This window comes from Pan paniscus, chromosome 15 (genome assembly GCF_029289425.2).
Source record: "Pan paniscus chromosome 15, NHGRI_mPanPan1-v2.0_pri, whole genome shotgun sequence".
Lineage (NCBI taxonomy): Eukaryota > Metazoa > Chordata > Mammalia > Primates > Hominidae > Pan > Pan paniscus.
In genome coordinates this window covers 71,323,880-71,351,104 of record NC_073264.2, presented here as the reverse complement: position 1 = coordinate 71,351,104, position 27,225 = coordinate 71,323,880, and the positions used below count along the sequence as shown (strand labels likewise).

The 27,225-nt window shown below is 36.3% G+C and overlaps 1 pseudogene; it reads right to left on the bottom strand.

The window, feature by feature from the left end:
• The window catches only part of LOC100968870 (histone deacetylase complex subunit SAP25-like), a 50,530-nt pseudogene that overhangs the window by 7,137 nt on the left and 16,168 nt on the right, over positions 1 to 27,225 (bottom strand).

The window sequence follows — 27,225 nt, the reverse complement described above, 5'->3', positions numbered from 1 at the left end:
AACTGAGCAATCCCATTACTTGGTGTATACCAAAGAAAAATAAATTGTTTTACCAAAAAGACACATGCATCTGTATGTTCATTGCAGCACTATTCACAATAGCACAGACATAGAACCAACATAGGTGCCCAACAATGGTGGATTAGATAAAGAAAATGTGGTACATCCACACTATGGAATACTATAGAGCCATACAAAGAATGAAATCATGCCTTTGCAGTAACTTAGATGCAGCTTGACATGATTCGTATCTGTGTCCCCATCTAAATCTCATGTTGAATTGTAATCCCCAGTGTTGGAGGTGGGGCATGGTGAGAGGTGATTGAATCATGGGGATAGATCCTTCATGAATGGTTTAGCATCATCTTCTCAGGTAATGGTGAGTGAGTTCTCATGAGATCTGTTTGTTTAAAAGTGTATAGCACCTCCCCCTTCACTCTCTTTGTCCTTCTCCAGCCATATGAAAAGTGATGGCTTCCCCTTCACCTTCTGCCATGATTGTAAGTTTCCTGAGCTCTCACCTGAAGCCAAGCGGATGACAGCATCTTGCTTCCTGTATTGCCTGCAGAACTGAGTCAATTAACTTCTTTTCTTTATAAATTACCCAGTCTCAGGTATTTCTTTATAGCAGTGCACGAATGAACAAATACACACCTGGAGGTAACAGAAAACCAAAAACCAAATACAAATAAGAATTAGTTATAACAAATAGAAATAGATAATGAAATGGAAGGCTTAAGAATTAACAATAATTACCTTAAATGTAAATGATCTTAATATACCAATCTAAAGACAGAGAGAAGGAGAGTGGATAAATAAAAATGACACAACACTATGCTGTGTATAAAAAATTCACTTCAAATCTAATTACATAGGCTGAATGTAAAAGAACTGAAAAAGATTTACCATGCAAACATTGATTTAAAAAAACCAGGAGTGGCTACATACTTTCACACACAAATGGGTACAAATATAACTGAGGAAATCTGAGTAAGCCCAGTGAATTTTATTGATGTTAACAACCTAGTTATGTTATTGTACTATAGTTTAATAACTATATTTTTCTTCCATTGGGAGAAACTAGGTAAAAGCTGTATGAGATCTCTGTATTATTTTTATAACCACCTATAATTACCTCAATAAAATTTTCAATTGAAAATTTGAATGAGTAGTTTAAAATCTTCCTAAAAGGAAAACAAACTTTGATGGTTTTATAAGCTAATTCTACCTAACAGTCAGGAAATAAATAACTCCAATGTTGTACCACTGAACATTCTTCAATTCATTTTAAGAGATGGTATAATCATGACACTTAAACCTAAGAAAGAGGGCACAAGAAAGAAAATTATAGCTTGCCCTCAATAATGACCATGGATTTAAAAATCCTACACAAATATTAAGTCAGATATAGCAATGTATAAAAAAGACAGTACATTACAACCAAGTTGAATTTATTTTAGTAATGCAATATTGTTTCAACATTTGAAAATCAATATAATTCAGCATATTAAAGATTAAGGAAGAAAGACTATATAATCAGATCCAATAATGCAATTACTTGGCTAAAATCCAACATCTATTCATAATTTAAATAAAAAACAACCATTAGCAAACTAAAATGAACCTACAACAAACATCATACTTATCTGTGCAACAATGAAGCATTTTCTTTAAGATTTATTACAAGACACAGATTAGGTATTACCACTTTCATTAATCACTGTTCTGGAGTTCCAAGCCAGCACAGTAGGCAAGAAAAGAAATAAATGTATAAGGATTGAAAAAAAAAGTAAAACTGTCATAATTTACAAAGGTTGTGATTTTCTTTGTAGAAAATCCAAAATAATCCACAGATAAATTACTCAAGAGCAATTAGAATGTCTATTACATAAAATACAGTTACATAAAATAATTATGTTTTATTATGGCCACAAGAAACTAAAAATAATATTTACAGGATCCTCAATATGTAAGTACCTAGAAAAAGCTAGCAAAGGTACACAAGACCTTTACTAAGGAAATTATAACTCTTTCACAAATTAGTTACCAAAACAAGAGATACACCATATTCATGGATTGGAAGACAATATTATAAAGATGTCAGTTCTCTGTTAAATTGATGTATTTATTTACTGCAATTCCAGTGAAAACTTTAAAAAGTATTTTGCTGATATCGAAACGGGAAAGTTCACTTGTGCCCCTAGAAGGGTGTGCGATGGGGGTGTGGCTTGCTTCTTAGGTGCCTGGATGCTCAAACCTCTAGCAGGATCATGCAGATGGGTAGGTTGTGGGGCTCTGAACCCAAGGCAGCGTCTAGGGGTGAATGTTTACAGCTGAAGCCCTAGTGGGCGTGTGTTACAGTATGCTCTTTCAGTTTAGCTGTCCGTAGGTGGCTTGTGTTGCTCAATTAGACCCCTTCCCTTATCTGTCCCTTAAGGACAGAGGGCTTTCTGTATCCCAGGGTTTCCTGCCTTGGTGCACAGGAAGAATTAGATTACACATGGGTTTGAAGAATGAGTGCAAGGTTTTATTGAGTGGAAGTAGCTCTCAGCAGACGGGGGAGCCAGAAGGGAGATGGAGTGGGAAAGTGGTTTTCCCCTGGAGTTGGGTGCACAGCAGCCGGGCTCTCCTCCGACGCCCCAGCCAAACTCCACATTGTTCCACCAGTCTCCTGCCAGCATCTGTCTGTGTGCTCTTATGCCCATGTGTTCCTCTCAACGTCCAGCTGCTTGTGTCTCTGCCCACTAGGGTCTTGGGGTTTTTAAAGGCACAGGATGGGGGTGTGGCAGGCCAGGTGGTCTTGGGAAATGCAACATTTGGACATGAAAACAGAAATGTCTGTCCTCACCTAGGTCTGTGACCGCAAGCCTGGGGTGGAGCCCTAGCCAGGGACCATGCCCTTCCCTTCCCAGCATTTCCCTGCGCCCCCGTATCAATATTACAGGAAGAATACTGTGGAAGAATAAAGTGCCAAAAATAGCCAAGACACTCTTGAGAAAAAACTTCAAGATGGGAGGAATACCTATCAGATACAGAGAGTCTTTATATAACTCTAGTAATTAGGGAGAGTGTGCTATTAGTGGAGATGTAGACAAGTATTTCAGAAGAATAGAATGGAAGCCTTGGAAAAACTCATCCAAATATTGAAACTTGGTATATAATAGGGTTGACAGCAGATAAATAGAAAAAGGATATTTCTTCCATAAATGATGCTGTAATCATGGAAAAAACAACTCACATTATACACAAAAATTAATATCTATCAGATGGCTCAAGAATCTAAATGTCAAAGGCAACTATAAAAGTTCTCCAGGGCCTTTATACACGCTGGTCCTTGTGTTCAGAATGTTCTGTTATAACCTCTGTCTGCTTAACTGCAACTCACCCTTCAGATTTCAGCTTATATATGACCTCCTCAAACAAGCCTCCTTGGTTGTCCAGGCTTAATTAGATTCTCTTGTTATAAGTGCTCAGAGGTCCTCTCCTTTTGTTTTTTCCAAACTCTTTCTTTGAGATATACTTTACATAAAATAAAGTGAACAAATCTTAAGTGTTTAGCTTGATGGATTTTTTTACGTAGGTAAATGCCTGCGTAACCACCACCCAGGTCAAGACACACAAGATGCTTCTCTTAAGTTTAGGCACTTGATTTCTTTCTATTGTCAAATAAAAGAGGAGGCAGCGAGGATTAGATGGAAGTTTTGCTAACTGGTCCTGGAAAAAAAAAAAGCCTGTTTACACTACTCAAAGCAACTTCTAATTTAAAAATTATGTCACTTCCACACTCTCCATTCTCTTGTGGGTCTATTTTTATATGAATTCCATTCTTATTTCAATATTATAAACTTACCATATCCTCATATACGATTCTGAAGGTACCCTTTCCATGTATTTATTCAGTATTGTCATTTTTCTTTTGAGAAATTTTTCCTTTTTTAATAAATATTTTTCTTCTAGATGACTTTCAGAAATCATTTTATCAAGCAGCCATAAAATCATGAAACATTCTAGGAACATGTCGTACCTTTAGTTTGCTTAAATTTTTTCATTCATGTCCTTAGTGGCAGAAACTGCTATGTGAATTCCGGTCACTGGAATGTGGATTAAATTGACATATGGGATGTCCAGCCTTGCCCCTAAAATCAGTGTCCTTCCGCCTCAATGTCCTTCCCCTCAAAATTCTCCATACTCATTTCCCCATTTGACATGGCTGGAATAAAGATGGAAACGACCTCGTATCAATTTTGGAAGCCATGTATTGGAGATAGGGGAGCCACAGTGATACAGACAGGGGGCGGCCAAGGGTCCCCTGCAAAACCCGCCTTCAAGCCTAAAACAGCCTGAAGGCCGAAAAATCGGATTACCGACCTGGAGAATCTCCCACTGGCCTACGCGCTGGGAGGAAGCGGTGGGGCCTCGGGAAGCTCCCGCTGTTTGCATGGGGAGGAGTCGGCCCCTCCCGTTCCTGTGCGGTAACCGGCAAGTTAGTCTGTGACATGGGGGCCTGTTAACAGGAGTCCCTCTCACTCAGGAGCCCCTCTCACTTTGTTGAGAATCTTTTTCCTTTTCACCCAATACATTCCGTAACTTCTCACCCTTCAAAGTGTCTGCGTACCTAATCTTTCCTCGTCGTGTCTCAAGAACCGAGTTTTTCCTACAAGAAGAAGGAAGTAACCTGGGTCCCTGAATTTCATCCGAAGAGCAGCTGCCCTCTGATCTGAAATACTCATTTTGTCTTTATGTGAGGAAGATATAAATTTTCACTGGGGTAAGCTGCTGAAATTTTGAGGCTGTGTATTATAACAGCTAGCCAGTTATGACTAATGCATTTTTTAGGAGGTTCTCTAGAACTTTTCATCATTGAAATTTTATGTTTATAATTTATTTTTAATGATATATTGGTTATAATTATGTATTATATTACCTTTAAAAACATAATAATGTAGGAAAAATGAGAAATTAGGAAAAGTAAATTAAAATCACGGTAACATTGACATTCAATAACAGTTTTTAACATATCATTTCTATCTTTTCAGTTGTCCATTAGATGGTCACTCAATTTCTGTGCTTTCCCATGTTGTAATTTAAAAATAAGTTTACATTTCTTAAGTTCCCACTTGCCCGTAGAGTAGTTTCCAGATTTAGAAAATAAAAATATAGGATCCCTAGTTCAGTTTGAATTTTGGCTAAATAATGAATAATTTTTTAGTATAAGTATGTCCCATGCAATATTAAAAATTACATTTTAAATATTACATTAAAAATTTGTTTACATTACTTAACATTAAAAATTTGTTGTTTATCTGAAACACAAATTTAACTGGGTATCCTGAATTTTGCTTGTTAACCCTAAAATGCAAGGAATCAACATGAAAATGTGCCCCCAGTTGTTTTTCTAAGTTTCATATATTAAGAAACAGTCCAGCATGGTCCTTCCCTGTTGTCATTTTTGCTGCCCTACTGCTGTCATCCTTGCTAATGGTTCTCATAAAAAAGCCTAGCTAAAGCTGTCTATATAGCTTGTTAGAGATTCATAAACAACAATAAAATAAGACTACAAGCTTGAGTCCATCTCAGAGTCCCTTATTGGGTACCACTCTTTCAAGTTCTTTACCTACCTTCATATGGTACAGTGAATTCATTTGCATCATTGGGAAAACTCTGAGTATCTCTGTGTCCCTAAATTCGGATTCGACTTCCCTGACACCCTTGTGAACACTTCTGCATCCTAGGCATCATCCTAAGTACTTTACATGCATTGCCTTATTTAATTGACTGAAATGACCAACGATCCTGGTTTGCCCAAGATTGTCCCAGTTTTAGTATCGCAAGTGTTGGTCCCATGAAACCCCTCCCTAGGAAGAAAAGCCCCAGTTTTCAGTGATGGATGTGGAAGGTTGGGGGAGAAGTACAAAATTCATACAGTGGTTCAAAGAACAAAGGCTAAAAACAACATTGCTTTTATTATCAAATGATACAACATAAATTATCTCTTTTTCATAACCACTGTCTCTGATTTCCCCTTGCCCGCTGATGCTGGCAATTGTAATTTGCATTTGCAATAATTAATCATGTGTTATTGCATCCTCGAGTAATGCAGGTTAAGTGTGCAGCTTCAGAACTTAAAAAAAAAGCACTGGAAAAAGCCAAGTTAAACAGGACTTCTCAATGATTTTTTTTTTTTTACCACCTTGTAACTTACTTGGACTCCAATTTCAATTTCACAAGTGCAAATTACCTATATGCCTCAAAACCATTTTCCGTGAGAAAGAAAAGTTCAGCTTAGGATGGCATCCAATGTGTTTTAAACTTTTTTTTTCTGAGCATTTAAACCATGAATAGCCTATATGATGAATTTATAGATGCAAAGGGCTTGATTGACAAAGAACTAATCTGTCAAAACAAGCCTGTAGAAACAAAGTGGATAGGCATTTTTGGAGAGCTGGAAACTAATTCCTACAAGTCCAAAATTTCTGCTGTTGGCAGGAAGTAAAATCCTAAGCGTTCCATGTTCACATGCTTTTGTGAGAAAATATTTAGCTTTATGTCATCACATTGGACTGATATCCAGATTCAGCACAATATGGGCTTGCTAAGAGCAGAGCTGCAAGTCAAAGTGAATTTTATGTTTCACTGCTCAGTACTGATATTACACAAAAGAAAAGAAGCATGTTCTAAATGCTACAAGCAGTTCAGACAAGGGTTATGGTAAAGGAAGGAGAAAGTAAAAATATAGGACAGAAAGAAATGTCATTATTATTTTTTATTCAATATAGGCAATATGTGTTAATTAGTCCTATTGATTTACATGAGCACTTTAAAAAACCTTACATTTCTATATCTTAGAAGATACATCTATGGTCAACTTATAGTTGACAAGTGTGCCAAGACCATTCAATGGAAAAAGAATTGTCTTTTCAACAAATGGTGCTGGGACAGCTGGATAGCTGCATGCAAAAAATGGAGCTGGACCCTCATATGATTTGAATATATGTCCCTGCCCAAATATCATGTTGAATTGTAATCCCCAGTGTTGGAGATGGGGCCTGGTGGGAGGTATTTGAATCATGGGGACGTATCCCTCATAAATGGCTTAGCCTGTCCCCTTGGTGATAAGTGAGCTCCCACTCTGAGCTCTCCCGAGATATGGTCATTTAAAGGTGTGTGGTACCTTGCCCTCACTCTCTCTCTTGCCCTGTTCTCACCATGTAATGTGCCTGTTCGCCCTTTGCCTTACACCATCATTAGAAGCTCCCTGAGGCCTTCTAGATGCAGATGCCACTATTCTTCCTGTACAGCCTGCAGAACTGTAAGCCAATTAAATCTCTTTTCTTATAAATTACCCAGTCTCAGGTATTTCTTTATAGGAATGCAAAAAACAGCCCAATACAGACCACTACCTCATGCCTTTTTTTTTCTTTTCTTTTTTTCTTTTTTGAGACAGAGTCTCGCTCTGTCACCCAAGCTGTAGTGCAGTGGCACCATGTCGGCTCACTGCAACCTCCACCTCCTGGGTTCAAGCAATTCTCCTGTCTCAGCCTCTCAAGTAGCTGGGATTACAGATATGCACCACCATGCCCAGCTAATTTTGTATTTGTAGAGACAGGGTTTCACCATGTTGGCACACTGGTCTTGAACTCCTGATCTCAAGTGATCTGCCCGCCTCGGCCTCCCAAAGTGCTGGGATTACACGCATGAGCTACCTCACCTGGCCAGATTTGGCAAATAATTCTTAGATATGGACACCATAACCATGAGAAAAAATAAATTAGAAACGAAAAAAATTAGACTTTATCAAAATTAAGAACTTTTGTGCTTCAAAGTACATCACAAAGAAGGTGGAAAAGGCAATCCACAGAATGGCAGAAAATATTTGAACATTACATATCTGATAAGGGACTTGTGTCTAGAATATATAAAGAAGTTTTAAATTCAATAATAAAAAGACAACTCACTCAGTTTAAAAATAGGCAAAGAAGCTCTCCAAAGAAGACATATAAATGGCCAACAAAGCACATAAAGAGATACCCAAGGCCAGGCACAGTGGCTCACACCTGTAATCCCAGCCATTTAGGACAGGAGGATTATTTGTCACCTGACACAGGAGGATTGTCTGTTGCCAGAAGTTTGAGACCAGCCTGGGTAACATAGCGAGACCATCTCTACTATATATATATATGCTGGGCTATATATAATATATATGTTAATATATAATATATAATATATATGTTAATATATAATATATAATATATATGTTAATATATAATATATAATATATATGTTAATATATTATATATGTTAATATATAATATATAATATATATGTTAATATATAATATATAATATATATGTTAATATATAATATATAATATATATGTTAATATATAATATATAATATATATGTTAATATATAATATATAATATATATGTTAATATATAATATATAATATATATGTTAATATATAATATATTCTATGTTAATATATAATATATAATATATATGTTAATATATAATATATAATATATGTTAATATATAATATATAATATATGTTAATATATAATATATAATATATGTTAATATATAATATATAATATATGTTAATATATAATATATAATATATATGTTAATATATAATATATAATATATATGTTAATATATAATATATAATATATATGTTAATATATAATATATAATATATATGTTAATATATAATATATAATATATATGTTAATATATAATATATAATATATATGTTAATATATAATATATAATATATATGTTAATATATAATATATATGTTAATATATAATATATATGTTAATATATTATATATGTTAATATATAATATATAATATATACGTTAATATATAATATATACGTTAATATATAATATATACGTTAATATATATTATATACGTTAATATATATTACATACGTTAATATATAATATATACGTTAATATATATTACATACGTTAATATATATTACATACGTTAATATATAATATATATTACATACGTTAATATATAATATATATTACATACGTTAATATATAATATATATTACATACGTTAATATATAATATATATTACATACGTTAATATATAATATATATTACATACGTTAATATATAATATATATTACATACGTTAATATATAATATATATTACATACGTTAATATATAATATATATTACATACGTTAATATATAATATATATTACATACGTTAATATATAATATATATTACATACGTTAATATATAATATATATTACATACGTTAATATATAATATATATTACATACGTTAATATATATTATATATTACATACGTTAATATATATTATATATTACATACGTTAATATATATTATATATTACATACGTTAATATATATTATTACATACGTTAATATATATTATTACATACGTTAATATATAATATATATTACATACGTTAATATATAATATATATTACATACGTTAATATATAATATATATTACATACGTTAATATATAATATATATTACATACGTTAATATATAATATATATTACATACGTTAATATATAATATATATTACATACGTTAATATATAATATATATTACATACGTTAATATATAATATATTACATACGTTAATATATAATATTATATACGTTAATATATAATATTATATACGTTAATGTATAATATTATATACGTTAATGTATAATATATATTATCTACGTTAATATATAATATATATTATATACGTTAATATATAATATATATTATATATGTTAATATATCATATATGTTAATATATAATATATAATATATGTTAATAGATAATATAATATATGTTAATATATAATATATGTTAATATAATATATATTATATATCATATAATATATGATATATTATATATCATATATCAACATATATACTATATATGATATATCAACATATATACTATATATGATATATCAACATATATTATATATGATATATGATATATGATATATCATATATCATATATAATATATGTTGATATATCATATATAGTATATATGTTGATATATCATATATAGTATATATGTTGATATATCATATATAGTATATATGTTGATATATCATATATAGTATATATGTTGATATATCATATATAGTATATATGTTGATATATCATATATAGTATATATGTTGATATATCATATATAGTGTATATGTTGATATATCATATATAGTGTATATGTTGATATATATATTGTATATGTTGATATATCATATATATTGTATATGTTGATATATCATATATAGTATATGTTGATATATATATTGTATATGTTGATATATCATATATATTGTATATGTTGATATATATTATATATAGCCTAGCATGGTGGGGTGCACCTTAGTCCCACCTACTCAGGAGGCTGAGACAGGCAGCTCATTTGAGCCCAGGAGTTCAATGCTGCAGTGAGCTATGATCACATCACTGCACTCCAGCTTGGGTGACAGAGGAGATCCTGTCTCTTAAAAATAATAAATAAAGATGCTTGACATTATTAGTTGCTGGTCATCATTCATCATCATGGAAATGCAAAGCAAAGCCACAGTGAGATACTACTTCACCCATACTACTACCCATAAGATGCCAAGAATAAAAAAGATAACAACAGGCATTGGCAATATGTGGAGAAACTGGAACACTCATATGCTGCTTGTGGGAACATAAAATGGTCCAGCTTCTTTGGAAAAGTCTGGCAGTACAACAATAGATTAAACATAGAGTTACTATAAGACCTAGCAATTCTGCTCCTAGGCATATATTCAAAAGAAATGAAAACACATGCCCACATAGAAACTCATACATGAATGTTTATATCAGCATTATTCATAATTTCTTAAAGTGGAAATAACCCAAATGTTAACAAATGGATGAACAAAATATGGTGTATCCATATAGTGAAATAACGTTCATTCCATAAAATGGAGTGAAGTAGCGATACATGCTATTACATGAGTGAACTTTTAAAGCATGCTAAGTGAAATAAGCCACACACAAAAGGACAAATATTGTATGATTCCACTTATATGAAATATCTAGAACTGACAAATTCACAGAGACACAAAGTAGATTAGCGGCTGCTTAGAGCTGTTATGGGAGGGGAGAGGGATGACAGCTAAAGAATATGGAATTTCTTCCTAAGGTGGTGAAAATGTTCTAAGACTGACTATGACGAAGGCTGTACATCTCCGAATATGCTAAAAATAATTGAACTGTAAACTTTAAGTGAGTAAACTGTGTAGTATGTGAATTATCAATAAAACTATTTTTAAAAGAATACACAATATTATAGTCTACTAAATTTAGAAATCCAATACGTTTTCAAAGGAGTTAAAATAAATTGCCTGTATCAGAAGGCAGAAAGCAACATTGTAAAAATATTGTTTTATTTTTCTTACATATGATTTATTTAATTAGTCCTATTATTACTAATTCTATCAATTAGTCCTATTGTTGTTTTGTTTAAATAATAGCATTATGTAATAGAAAAGTAATACACAATGATGCATAATTTCAAATAACATTGATTTTCATATTTTTGTTAAAGTAATACAACATAATTGTGCTAATTCTAATTATATATAATATATATGTATAATAATACATTATTATATAAAACATATATGTATTAATTTATTTTGTTCTGGTATGGCTGTGTCCCAGGTTGGCATTGTAAATAGTTGGCTACTGATTTAACTCCCACATAAATTCTATGATGTAGCTAATACAATTATCCACTCCAAACTCCTGACCCCAATTTATAGATGAAGGAACAGAGGCTCAGAGATATTAAGTAACTTGCTTAAAACAACAAGAAAATAAATGGAATTTTTTCTCCCTCCCATATAAGGTTTATCTACTCAATTATTTCCTCTTTTTAGGGTGATTGAACATAAAAATGTCCATTCTCTTTAATATAGTTTTCAAAAACTACTAGTCCATGGTAGTGTGAGTTTCAGTGTGTGCATGCATACACTTGAGTGCCTGTTTGTGTGTGTTATTGTTCAGCAGCACATTTTAAAACTGGGAGTTTTCATATATAAATCCAGACTTTTTCTCTTGAAAACGCAAATGATATGGCAACACTGGGTCCACATTCCTTCACAGCAGCAGTTGCTAGCCTGTAGCTATCTCTTTAGTCGGGAGATTCATCTTCAATTTGCCCAGTTTGCCATCTCCTGCAGCTTCGCTCAAGGACATTACACTTCCTTTAAAGAGGTAGCCTACCATAATGGCTAAAGACAGGGCTGTGGAGCCAGATGGATTCAAATCTAAGCTCTGCTACTTATTGGTTCTATAACAATAAACAAATTACTTAACCTTTCTGTGTATAGATTTCTTCATTTTTACAACTAAACTACAAATAATATCTTCTTCTTGGGGTTTTTAAAGGATCTATTGTAATAATTCAAGTAAAACCCTTGGAACATTCCTTGTCATTTATATATGTTTCCTATTATTATAATTCCTACCTGTCACAGTGTAGTCATTTCACTCTGGATCCCTTGCTGTAAAGGAAACTCCATCCCTCCACCCTCAAAGGGATCACCTCAGCCAGACAATTAGATCAGATCATAATAGTCCAGCAACTGTGCCTTTGGGGGTGTTCTGTCCTAAGTCATTCCACACATGGACATCAATCATCCAGCCCATGTTGAGCTGAACCATGGCCAGTGCAATTACTTTTTATAGTTTCTATTCATCAGGGAAGATCCTGGTTCATGTCCCTTCTGCAGTTTTTAGTTTCCCAGATTTAGTTAACCTGCATATAATTCATCAAAAAGGAACATCAATAGCTTCACCACAACAAGCAACATGAGGCAAGGCAGTCTCTAAATCCACATCTCTAAATTCACACAGGCAAACAACATTCTTTCCATCCTCATCTTGAACTCCACCCCAAAGAAGTTACGGAGTCTCAGAGGCAGCTCTGATTCAAACACACTTGAGAAGACCCATTACCAAACAGAATATTGAGCATTCCATCTAAATCATTTGAATGAGGTTAAGGGTGTCCCACCCGCTCCCTCCACTCCATTCCCTCACCCCTGCCTCCAGAAGATAAAATACACTCTCTACCTCCTTTAGGACTGAAAAAAAAAAAAAGCTGACAATTTTTTAAAGATTCAACAAGAATCTTAAAGGTCTGGCTTTAAATAATCACACCTATATATTAATATAGATTGTAAATATAAATACACGCAGTTTTAACAAAATAGATTCTGCTCTCAATGATATCTTAAAATCTGCTCTTTTCACTACAGTACTAATATATTTTAATGTCAGTGCATTTACTTCTGCAGTGTTCTTTTGGTGGATTTTTGTTATTCAGTGGTATGAATGTGATCAATTCCCTGTACCTGGACATTTGAATTGTTTCCTGATTCACTCACTAAGAGAACAACGATGTGATAAACATCCTTGTGAATTACATTTATTTACCCTGGAAATTTTTCCTAGATGTTATTCTCCTAAGTTCTTCTCACTTTTGAAAATTATTTGTAGGAAAAAAATTTGTTTGTTTTTTGTTTTTAATTTTATTTTAAGTTCTGGGGTAGATCTGCAGGATGTGCAGGTTTGTTACATAGGTAAACATACGCCGTGGTGGTTTGCTGCACCTATCAACTCATTGCCTAGATATTAAGCCTGGCATGCATTAGCTATTTTTCCTGATGCTCTCCCCTAAACTGCCCTCCCCCAACAGGCCCCAGTGTTTGTTTTTCCCCTCCCTGTGTCCTTGTGTTCTCATTGTTCAGCTCCCACCTATAAGTGAGAACATGCAGTGTTTAGTTCTCTGTTCCTGCATTAGTTTGCTGAGGATAATGGCTTCCAACTTCATCTCTGTCCCTGCAAAGGACATGATCTCGTTCCTTTTTATGGCTGCATAGTGTTCCATGGTGTATATGTACCACATTCTCTTTATCCAGTCTATCACTGATGGGCATTTGGGTTGATTCCATGTCTTTGCTATTGTGAATAGTGCTGCAGTGAATATACACATGCATGTATCTTTATAATAGAATGACTTATATTCCTTTGAGTATATACCCAGTAATGGGATTGCTAGGTCAAATGGAGAAAAAAATCTTAAAATATCCTAATTAGAATATTTCATCTATTTCTATTAGACCCTAATTGACATAGAAGATACTACTTACCAATATCTACTACGCATCCTGTACTTTACATTTTTTACTTAAATCACCCAATGGCCTTTTTGTGATTAGTATTATTTTCATTTAAGAAATGAGGGTGAAAAAGCAAAGTAATATGCCCAAGGTGGCATATAGTTAGTAGCAGAACTGAAATTTGAATTCTTACTGGCCTCACTTCAAAGATCAGGCACTTTCCTTAACACCATATTCCTGAAGAGATTTCATGATTCAATTTTTGTATACATCCAATAATATTTTAGATGCTGTGAGAAGAGGACCATTTAAAACTGTCAATGAATGAATTTACAAAATGAATAACTACTCACCAACAAAACATTTATGGAAATCAAAATGTTTGGTTATCAGGTAACTGAAATCAAGAGGCATTTCCAATTTGTACCATCTGCTTTGAGATGGATACAACTCCACGCTCTTCCTCAGCACCTGTTCAAAGCTCTTTGGGAGGTCTCTCTATTCATTAATCTAACTCTTTTCTGTTAGTTATTATCAAAAACATAAGTACTAATTTCAACCTGTTTTAGACTTAACAACAAACAACACATTTAAAAGTCTGTCAGCCCCAGGTGCGGTGGCTCACGCCTGTAATGCCAGCACTTTGGGAGGCCAAGGTGGGCGGATCACAAGGTCAGGAGTTCAAGACCAGCCTCGCCAACATAGTGAAACCCCCATCTCTACTAAAATACAAAAAATTAGCCTGGTGTGGCAGCATGCGCCTGTAGTCCCAGCTACTGGGGAGGCTGAGGCAGGAGAATTGCTTGGACCCAGGAGGTGGAGGTTGCAGTGAGCCGAGATCATGCCACTGCACTTCAGCCTGGGCGACACAGCAAGACTCTGTCTCAAAAAAAAAAAAAAAAAGTCTGTCATGTCACCTATACTCAAGGCATTGTGGAATATAGATTCTGGTTGGTTCTGCTTTGCCCACTCTCTAATGTAAATCTGTCCATCTTCTAGAGAGGTCAGTTTCCACCAGTAGAAGCACAAATCCATCTTGTTAGCCCAACTGATCAACTCTCGAAATTGAATTTGTTTGTATTTGTAGTTTGCAGGTACTATAATATTGAGGCTGCCCTTCAGAAAAGTTGGGCTTTTCCTTTATTGACCACCAATGGCATGTGTCCATTAAGACAGGTTTACCTGCAAGAAAGAGTTTCTTAAGCCATAAGAAATTCTCTCTCTCTTTTTTTTTTCCTTAAGAAGGATTCCTGAAGTAGGCAGTTCCAGAGCTGATCAGCAACTCACAAATGTGATCGGGAGTCCAGACACTTTCCATCCTTCAACACCAGCATCATTAGCAGGCTGGCTTCTCATCCTCATACTCATCATCTCACTGTCATGAGCAGGCTGCCACAGCTCTAAGCATCAGGGCTTCATGCTAATTACATTCAAAGATGAGAAAAAGAGGGCAAAGGAAAAATACCTCTTCTGTTCATCAGGAAAGAAGAATTTCCCAGATTTTCTCCTGTTCCCATGGTGGGAACTGAATCACATGGCCATCTCTAACTGTAAGGCAGGCCAAAATGTGAGTATCTGGCAAAGAGGCTTCAGAGTCCCATGATTGGCTTAGACCAATTACAATTTGTATTTATTGAGCCCTTTAATTCCTACCTTTTGGGTGCCTTTTTTGATCTTCACTCTTACTGCAGTCAAGGGAAAAGAAAGGGGAAATGGCTGTTAGGCAGCTAACAGTCTCTGCTACTCATGTGATGTCGTATCTCATACCATCTTCTGAGCTCTGATAAGCAAGAAAGGGCAATAAAGTTACCTACCTATATGCTGTGATTAGGGCTGGTCAAGAAGTGGATTATGTCTCTTTGTGGTTCCTGCATTATCCTTGGCCACAGAATGAAAAAGATAACAAAGACACCAAAAAAGGTAAAAATGTGAAGACTAAAATCTTCTATAGGCTGACTCATTCCAAAGACCAATAAGAGTCTCAGCTGGGCCAAAAATACGGAGGGAACTGAAGTTGTGGTTATAAGTCAAGCAGAGAACAGTAAATCTCTGCTAGTATTTTAGTTGAAGACAGCTCCCCTTATCTTTTAAGACTAAGAATCAGCCAAGTCCCCTGATTAGAAGGGCCAGCTTATTAGGGTAAAAGTCAGGATGTGTATGCCATGATGGGCAGTTTTAAATGCTTTGAATGCCGTGTGTGTGTGTGTGTGTGTGTGTGTGTGTGTGTGTGTTCCTCAGCATGTGTTATGCACTGAAACAAGTCTGACTGACAGCTACACACCAAGTATAATAATTTGCTCTAAAAACCAGTCCCCAAGTCTGAGTCTCCCCTATCTACTTTGGATGAGGTCTTATGAATTGGGGAGGGGAGCCAGGAGCCTGCCAAGGTTGTAACATGACATTTACCCCAGAAAACGACCACATGGAGCATAATTTTGGCTTTTGCCAATCCCAGCCTCTCCCTGCACTATTTTCTTTGGTGCCTCTAGAGCCTAGAGGCCAGTCTGTGAAATTAAAAGGCAGTGTCAATGGGAAAGTGATTACTATATAATGCAAAATTTAAAATTAGAATACCAAATTGTAGCTACCAAATGACCTCAGATATATCCACATATATGTGTGTAATTATATAAAATTAGAAACCTTAATAATAGTTATCTCCAGGTGGTGGTATTTGGATGATTTTTCTTTATGCTTTTCTGCATGTCTAATTTCCCAACAATAAATATGCGCTGCTTTCATAATCAGGTAAAATCATAAGCTTTTTTTTTCTTTGTTTAATTAGTGTCATGGAAGATGCTGTCACAACAGCTGGTCTATGCACCATCTTGGGAAGGAGCATATCTTTCAAAAGTTGTTTTCTTTTAATCAAGTAGTGCATTTCTCACTGGTGAAAGGGAGATTAATAAACAGATCAACACCAGAAGTTCTGTGATGATTTCCTAGGGGAAAGACTGCCCAGGGTGCTTGAGGCCTGGCTTGTTTGGCCTGCTGCTGCTCCTGGCCCTCCAGGGAATTTAACAGATTAATCACTGTGCTCCATTGGAGACTTTGCTATTTTTAGCTCTTTTGACTTCTAAACTGTGAGCAAACATGCAACAGGCTGAGTACCTTGCAGGTAGGTAACCAAGGCCCCATGAAGGGTAGCAGCCTTCCATTAAAAAGAAGACTACTTAAATCAAGAATGATGTCATATCTTAGGTAGAAAGTATTTAGAGAAGATGAAATCAAGCTAAAAACCTCTGGGATTATAGGCTATCCAGCTTTACCAGCAGCCAGAGGTGCAGGTCTTCCCTCATCATCTCTCACCACTCTCTCTATCATTTGCTAGGTTCTGTTAAAGACAGCTTCTTCTTGCTCCTCAGAAACACTGGCTGCTCATCTGGCCCCAAAATCTGCACATGGTTCATTCCTTCATTTCATGTAAGTCATGGCTCAAATGTTACCTCCTTATAGAGACCTTCTGCCTTAGTCACTTTGGGCTGCTATAACAAAACTACCATAGGCTGGGTGGCTTAACAACAGATACTTCTTCCTCATAATTCTGAAGGTTGGGAAGTCTAAGATCAAGGTGCTGGCCTATTCAGGTTCTGGTGAGGGCCTTCTTCCTGGTTTTCTGTGGAATGCCTTCTTGCTGTATCCTCAAATGGGGAGAAGAGAGAGAAATTGCTCAGCCTCTTCATCCCCTTACAAGGGCACTAATGCCATCGTGGAGGCTCTGCCTGCATGTTTTCCTTTAAACCGCATCACCCCCTAAAGGCCATACCTCCAAATACCATCACATTGCAGATTAAGGCTTCAACATATGAATTTGGGGGCCACACATTCAGTACATAGTAGCTTCCCTAAAATTCAATCTAAATTGCCACCAAAACATATCCCACCACAGTCACTCTCTAATACCCAGCTTGAGTTTTCTTCATATCACTGATTTTTATCTGAAGTTTTATAAAAATATACCCTACTTTACTTGTTTATTATCCCTCTCCTCCATTATACTAGAAGCATGATGCAGTGGGAATTTTCTCTTATTTACTTATGTATCTGGGCAACTAGAACACTGCCATATACAGACATACTTTGTTTTATCACACTTCATTTTATCACGTTTTGTAGGTTTATGTTTTTTACAAATTAAAGGTTTCTGGCAACCATGCATTAAGCAAGTCTATTGGCATCATTTTTTTTTTTTTTTTTTTTTATGACACAGGGTCTCGCTCTGTCACCCAGTTCTGGAGCACAGTGACACTATCATAGCTCACTGCAGCCTCAACCTCCTGGGCTTAAGTGATCCTCCCACCTCAGCCTCCTGAGTAGCTGGGACTACAGTTGTGCACCACCACACCTGGCTAACTTTTTTATTTTTATTTTTTGTAGAGACAAGTTCTCACTGTGTTGCCTAAGCTAGTCTCAAGCTCCAGGGCTCAAGCAATCCTCCTGCCTCAGCCTCCCAAAATGCTGGGATTACAGGCATGAGCCACTGTGCATGGCCGTTGCATCATTTTTTCAGCAGCCTGTGCTCATGTTTGTGTCTTTGTGTCACATTTTGGTAATGCTTGCAATATTCCAAATTTTTTCATTATTTTATCATTATTTCCAATATTTTATCTGTTATAGTGATTTGTGATCAGTGATCTTTGATGTTACTATTGTAATTATTTTGGGGTGCCACAAATTGCATATATGTAAGATGGCAAACCCAATTGATAAATTTTTGTATGTGTTCTGACTGCTCCACTGAGCAGCCATTTTCCCATCTCTGTCCTCTCTTTGGGCATCCCTATTTCCTGACACACAACAGTATTGAAATTAGGCCATATAGTAACTCTACAATGGCCTAAGTGTTCAAGTGAAATGATGAGCTGCACATCTCTCACTTTAAGTTAAAAGCTAGAAATGATTAAGCCAAGTGAGGAAGGCATGTTAAAACCTGAGATTCTAGGCCTCTTGTTTCAAAGAGTTAGCAAGTTGCAAATGCAAAGGAAAAGTTCTTAAAGGAAATTAAAATTGCTACTCCACTGAACACAATAAAACATCATTATGGCTGATATGGAAAGGTTTTAGTGGTCCAGATAGAAGATCAAACCAACCACAAAATTTATTTAAGCCAAAGCCTGTTACAGAGCAAAGCCCTAATTCTCTTTAATTCTGGGAAGCCTGAGAGAGATGAGGGAGCTGCAGAGAGAAGTTGAAAGCTAACAGAGGTTGGTTCATGAGGCTTAAGGGAAGAAACCATCTTCCTAACAAAAAAGTATAAGGTGAAGCAGCAAGTGCTGATGGAGAAGCTACAGCGAGTTACCCAGAAGATCTAGCTGAAATTATTGATGTAGGTAGCTACACTAAACAACAGATTTTCAATGTAGATGAAATAGCCTTACCACCTAGGACTTTCACAGCTAGAGAGGAGAAGTCAATGCCTGGCTTCAAAGCTTCAAAAGATAGGCTGACTGTCTTGTTAGGGGCTAATGCAGCTGGTGACTTAAGTTGAAGCCAATGCTCATTTACCATTCAAAAAATCTTAGTGCCCTTAAGAATCATGCTAAATCTGCTCTGCCAGTGAAAGCCTGGATGACAGCACATCTGTTTATATTGTAGTTTACTGAAGATTTTTTTTTTTAGATGGAGTTTCGCTCTTGTTGCCCAGGCTGGAGTGCAGTAGTATGATCTGGGCTCACCGCAGCTCCACCTTCCTGGGTTCAAGCGATTCTCCTGCCTCAGCCTCCAGAGTATCTGGGATTACAGGCTTGTGCCATCATGCCTGGCTAATTTTGTATTTTTAGTACAGATGGGGTTTCTCCATGTTGATCATGCTGGTCTTGAACTTCCAACCTCAGGTGATCTGCCTGCCTCGGCATCCCAAAGTGCTGGGATTACAGGTGTGAACCACCACACCTGGCCAGTTTACTGAAGATTTTAAGCCCACTATTGAGACCTACTGCTCAGGAAAAAAGATTTCTTTCAAAATATTACTACTCATTGACAATGCACCTTATCATCCAAGAGCTCCGATGGAGATGTACAGGGAGATTAATGCTGTTTTCATGCTTGTGAGCGCAACTTCCATTTTCGGCCCATAAATCAAGGAGTAATTTCAAATTTCAAGTTTTATTCTTTGAGAAATAAATTTCATAAAGCTATAGTTGCCACAGATAGTGATTCCTCTGACAGATCTGGGCAACATCAGTTGAAAGCCTTCTGGAAAGGATTCACCATTCTAGGTGCCATTAAGAACATTCATGATTTATGGGAAGAGGTCAAAATATCAATATTAACAGGAGTTTGGAAGAAGTTGAGTCTAACCCTCATGGATGATTTTGAGGAGTTCAAGACTTCAGTGGAGAAAGTAACTGCACATGTGGTGGAAATAGCAAGAGAACTAGAATTAGAAATGAAGGCTGAAGATGTGACTGAATTGTTGTAACCTCATGATCAAACTTGAATGGATGAGGAGTTGCTTTTTATGGAGGAGCAAAGAAAGTGGTTCTTGAGATGGAATCAACTCCTGGTATAGATGCTATCAACACTGTTGAGATGACAACTAAGTATTTAGAATAGTACATTAACTTAGATGGTAAAGCAGTGACACAGTTTGAGAGGATTTTCAATTTTGAAAAAAGTTTTCCTGTCATTAAAATATTGCACTTTCTCTCTTCTCTAGGTATATATATATACACACACACACACACACACACATATGTCCAAACATCATGCATATATATACATATATATGTATACACACATATATATAATATATACACATATATTATATATAATACACATATAATATATACATATATAATACATATAATATAAATTCAATACATTTTTGTTTTGCAAAGCAAATGCTATCAAACAGCATTGTGTACTACAGAGAAATCTTTCATGAGGCGAGTCAATTGATGTGGCAAACTTTATTGTTGTCTTATTTTCTGAAATTGCCACTACTACCCCAGCCTTCAGCAGCCACCCCTGTGATCAGTCAGCAGCCATAAACATTGAGTCAAGACCCTCCACCAGCGAAAAAGATTACACCTTGCTGAAGGCTCAGGTGATTGTTAACATTTTTTAGCAATGAAGTATTTTTAATTAAGATATGTACTTTTTAAAAGACATAATGGTATTTTGCACTTAATAGACTACAGTACAGTGTACACATACCTTTTACATGCACTGGGAAACAAAAAAAATTTGTGCAACTCTCTTTGTTCTGATCATTGTTGTGATCTTGAATTAAACCTGTAATGTCTCTGAGGTTGCCTGCATAATTGGCTTTCAAAAAGAAAATTCTGTAATCAATGAATGAATGAATAAATCATCCCCCACCCCACCTCACTTATGAAGGGGATTTTGTAGCAGCTTTACCACCTCTCTAAGTCTGGTGTTGGAGATGCACTTACCTTTCATCTCCCTCTCTCATCACCATGATGTGTCATCACTACTGAACAACATATCCCTGTCCTTAACCTCACTGTCTTTTGTTTTTGTCTAGTTCATTTCTTTCATCTTCTCCTCTGGGGAATCCCTCTAGAGCCCCAGCCTTTTTCTGAGTGTTTCCTTTGTGTTCTTTTTCATGACACAAACCTATTCTTTCTGATCTGGACCTAGCCTCTGAACCTCAGAGACCATTACTAGTGTCCAAGGGCAGTGATGGGAGAAGACCTCAATGGCATCCTTGCAGCTGCAGAAACTTCTGTGGAGTTTTATGCATCCCAGGCACTTAACATGGCACTGTGACAATATTTTCTTCTCTTGCAGTTCTGCATTGAAACCTCTTACTAATGGGAATGCTTTTTTTTTTTTTTTTTTTTTTTGAGCAAATAAAGACTACCAAAGACTGCAAGACTCCTCTGCAGAAAGGAGTATACAATGGAAGAAACAATCCTGAGCTGGAAGTCAGAGCCAGGGGTTCTGGTCCCAACACTCCTCTAACCATGTACTCTTAAGTAAATTGCTTAATAGTTTATGAGCCTTTGTTTCCTTATCTGTCAAATGAAAGAATATCTACCTTTGAGGATTATTATTAGTTTCTAAGGAGATGATATCTATGAACATAATTTAAAATTGTAAAATGCTATGTAAATGTCAAATAATTGTTATATATTTTCTAAGTCAAATCATACAAGATCAGGAAGCAGTTTACCTCCATTTTAGACCAATTGTCATTCTATTCTTGGTGATTACGTTTCCTGTTTATCCAGGTTTCTGTCTCAGTTTGGCTGTCATACCCTCTCCCCACCCTCTCAGTGCACCATGACCCTGAGGACATTCAAAGGGATAGAAGATCTTTGCTCATCTTCTGTGGAAGAGAGCAGTTCTCTTGAAGAGGAGCCCTGAATTTTATACCTTTGAAGCCCCTCTTCCTGCTGTGTTCTTCTAACCGAAGTGTGCCTCCCTAAATGAAATGTCTATGGGATACTTCAGAAAGGTGGAAAGGGCTGCCCCTGTAGCCTGTTTTTGCCAACAGTGGATAGACAATTATTGTCATGGAATAAGAAGAATGCCCTGCTTACAGTGTTACAGCATTCTCTTTGCCTTCTTTCCCTAGATTCTGACATACATATTCTTTTCTAGTCATAGGTTAAACTTGACATTTAGTGACCTTCTTAAAAACATATAGGCATCCTCATCTGACATCCAGCAACACATCCTTTTACCTTTTATATAATTATGACACATGTTTAGAAAGATTTCGTTGGAAGACTGTGAGTCACTCCAGAGAAAGTATTTCCATGGTAGAACAGATAGGCCTTGTTTACTAATTGGATAAAGGATGAGGGAGAAGGAGGAGTCCGGCATGACATCCAGGTGTCTGGCTTGAGGAACTAGAAAGATGGCAGCACTGACTTGGGAAATATGAGAGGAAACATGTTTGGAGGGCATGGAGCACTGATGAACCTGGGGAGCTGGCATGATATTTGAAGGAGAAATCTCAGAGGCAGCTGGAGATATTCATGGGAAGCTCAGGAGGGAAGGCTGACTGGAGACACAGATTTGAGACCTTTCAGCATCTAGGTGGTTTTTGAGCCATGGGAACAGGCCAGAACACCCAGGGAGTGTGTAAAGTGAGGAGAAAAGAAGGCCAAGGGCAGAACTCTAGAGAAAATAGGTATAAAGGCCGGGTGCGGCGGCTCACGCCTGTAATCCCAGCACTTTGGGAGGCCCAGACGGGCAGATCACGAGGTCAGGAGATCAAGACCATCCTGGCTAACACGGTGAAACCCCGTCTCTACTAAAAATACAAAAAATTAGCCAGGCGTGGTGGCGGGTGCCTGTAGTCCCAGCTACTCGGGAGGCTGAGGCAGGAGAATGGCGTCAACCCGGGAGGCAGAGCTTGCAGTGAGCCGAGATCACGCCACTGCACTCCAGCCTGGGCAACAGAGCGAGACTACGTCTCAAAAAAAAAAAAAAAAAAAAGAAAGAAAAAAAAGAAAATAGCTATAAAAAATATAGACCGAAAGAGGGGAGCCCACAAAGATGTCTAAAAGAGTTGGATAGAGAAGAAAAGTAGAGCTAAGAGCATGGGTTATTGAAGGCAAAGAGAGAGTCCTTTCCGTGAAGAACGTCATGACCAAGTCAGATGAGGAATAAAAAGTAGCTATAACCATGTAGTTTAAAGTAGCTTAGTCCCTTTGATGAACTTAGTCAATTGGTTGAAGCAGGTGCCAAACTTCCAGTTAAGGGTTCAGGGGAAATCGAGACATGGATTCATGAAGGATAGCTCTTTCGAGAAAGTTGGTTCTGACAAAGCAGAGAGGGAGATGGCAATGAAGCTACATACCAAATACAATAATCTGCTCCAAAAACCAGTCCTTAGGTCTCTGAGTCCTCTCTACCCTCTTTGGAAGAGGTCTTTTGAATAATTGGGAGGGGTGGCCAAAAAACTGCTAAAGTTGTTACATTATAGTATTTACTCCAGAAACCAATCACATGGGTCTGTTGCCTTCCTGATAACCATTTGCACCCCACTCTTTTCTTTGCTAACAAAGCCCTGCTTTTGTTCAGGACATGAATCTGCCCTGCCTCAGTAGATAGATCTGATGGACATAAACTAAAAATGACAATCCCATTGCCCTTTGCCAGATACAGGCCTATAATCCCTTATCTGAAACCCCTGGGGTCAGATATGTTTCAGAATAAACTTTTAGACACTTAGAAGGGTAATAAAGTGATACAGTGCCTATGTCGTGTATGGGTTTTTTTGTTTTGTTTTGTTTTGTTTTTTGTTTTTTTTTTGGATTGGGACCCACTTTGTTGCCCAGGCTGGAGTGCAGTGGTGCAATTATAGTTCACTGCAGTCTTGAACTCCTGGGCTCAAGGGATCTTCCTCAACTTCCTGAGTAGCTGAGACTACAGGCATGTGTCACCACATCTGGCTAATTTTTTGTTTTTTATAGTGATGGGGTCTCATCTCACCGTGTTGCCCAGGTTTGTTTCAAACTCCTGTCATTAAGCAATCCTCCTGCCTTGGCCTCCCAAAGGGCTAGGGTTGCAGGCATGAGCCACCATGCCTGGCCCTGTACTGTATGTCATTTAACACCACAGTGTTAGACAGCATCCTGTTTCAAACATATTAATAATTCTGTATTAAAACAGAGAGACTGTCACATTAATTATGATGAATAAGGACTATAAATAGTGTCATCTCTGTTTGGGTCAGATTTGCCACTGTATTAGTCCATTTTCACGCTGCTAATAAAGACATACCCGAGACCGGGCAATTTACAAAAGAAAGAGGTTTATTGTACTTACAGTTTCATGTGGCTGGGAAGGCAAGGAAGAGCAAGTTACATCTTACATGGATGGCAGCCTGCAAAAAGAAAGCTTGTGTAGGGAAACTCCCATTTTTAAAACCATCAGATCTCATGAGATTCACTCACTATCATGAGAACAGCATGGGAAACACCCGCTTCCATGATTCAATCATCTCCCACTGGGTCCCTCCCACAACACGTGGGAATTATAGGAGCTACAAGATGAGATTTGGGTGGGGACACAGAGCCAAACCATATCAGCCACCAAATGCATTTTGACACCAAACTTATAAAGGACTTTTAAGTTTTCAGACTTTTTTGGTTTCAGAATTGCCAATAAGAAATTATGAGCCTGTGATCATTTTTTCCAGCCTCTTCTGCAGGTAGAAGGGTCTTTGTGACCCTGATGTAGCCAATGCATTTTTTTTTAAGTCTGCTGAGGGGGCTTATTACAAATAGGGTTTATTTATTGATAAAAGGGTATAGAACTTCCTTCCCATTTCTTTTTGCCTTGAACTTGGAGATGATATCTGGAACTCTGGTTGCCATCTCATGATCTTGCCGTTACAAGCATGAGGGGAAGTCAACAAGCTAAGGAGGGTTGAGCAGAAAGTACAGAAAGATCCTGCATCCTTGATGACAATACTGAGCTCAAATACCCTGAGATCACATTCTTCTGGACTTATTATGATTTAAGCTGCTGTTGGTTGGGCACTTTATTACTTACAGAAGGAAGAAGAACTAAAAGAGTTGTGGGGTTGAGCAAGAACTTCTTTGAGGATAAATATACTTGCACAAATTTTTATGTATAAATCCTTTTGTTTTTTCTTTTGTTTCCTAGTTACTGTTAATGTTATTATTATTATTTGCAAATAGACTCTTTATCAAACTATCAGTGTACATTTGGGTTCAGCCGTAATTTCTCTTTACAACTGTTGTAGGGAATTCTTATACTTCTATGTTGCTCCAAGTCCATTTTGAATATGAGTTGTACTATCTTATATGAGGAGCAGGGCTCAGTCTCCCTTCACACAGTTTCCAGTTCTACTCCTTCTCCCGGTTCCTCAAGGTGGTCAATCCATTTATCTACCTTAAACAACTGCCTACTGGTGGCCACTACCCTGAGGGACAGCTAGATACAGCCTACTTACCTGGCCCCACTGACTCACCCTGAATGGACTGTGCAGATATGCAGCACTGACCACCTCTCAGTTACACAGTGAGCCCATGTAACGTGTGCCTGTTTGTTCTAAACCCACCAACTAGAACTGTCAGGAAACCTGCCTGGATAATGCCCTGACCCCAATAAGGGCTTTAGTGCCACAGATTCTCTCTCTCTGTCACCCTTTACCTGCTGGCTGGGCATGCTGCCGTCTCCAGACTTGCTGCTGGCTGTCATGGGCACCCTTCTTCTCCTATGGATCTGTGAGTAACAGAAGGTGTCTGTGATTTCCTGTGTTTTATTATGCAGCCTCTTCTGCATATCACCTGGCACATGCACCTGAGCCTAACTCTTCTCCTGGTGTAGGCTCTCCTAGAGAGTGGCTACTGGGGAGTCCTTATGGTCAGTCTCAAGATAAAGATAAACGTTAATTTAGAAAGATATTACAGTTTCATTAAAATCAGAAACAAGTCAAATATGTCTACTATTTCTTCTGTTATTCAATATTGTCTTGTAAGTATTGGACAATCCAACAAAAAAATACAATGAAACAATCAGTATAAATATTCACATATAGCAAATTTTTAATTTTCAGATTAGATGATTGTTTTCTTAGAAAAATTAAGAAATTCTACTTTAGACCTCAGTTTCTTCATCCATGGAACTGATATAATAGTATCTGCCTTATAGAGATGTTATAAGGATTAAATGAGCTAATACACGTAAAACACTTAAAACAGTGCCAGATCCATTGTAAGTTCTCCATAAATGTTAAAGATTGTTATTAAAAGAATTGAATAGGGAAACTGAATACAAAATAAAAATACAAAAATTAATAGGTTTACTTTTAGTAAACAAACTTAAATGTCACAGGGAGGAAATCCCATTTTTAATAAATATGAAAACTATACAATACCTAGAAATAAAATTCACAAGAAAGGCAAAAGACCTAAATAAGTAAAACTATAAAATCTTACTAAAATATGAAAAGAAGATATCTAAATGGAATGACAACTTTCTAAGATAGAATGATATAACATAAAAATGTGTCTATATTTTTTATATTAAATAATTATATTTTTAATTAAATTAATTTATATATTTAAATTCCAACCAGAATCCCAGTTTGGGATT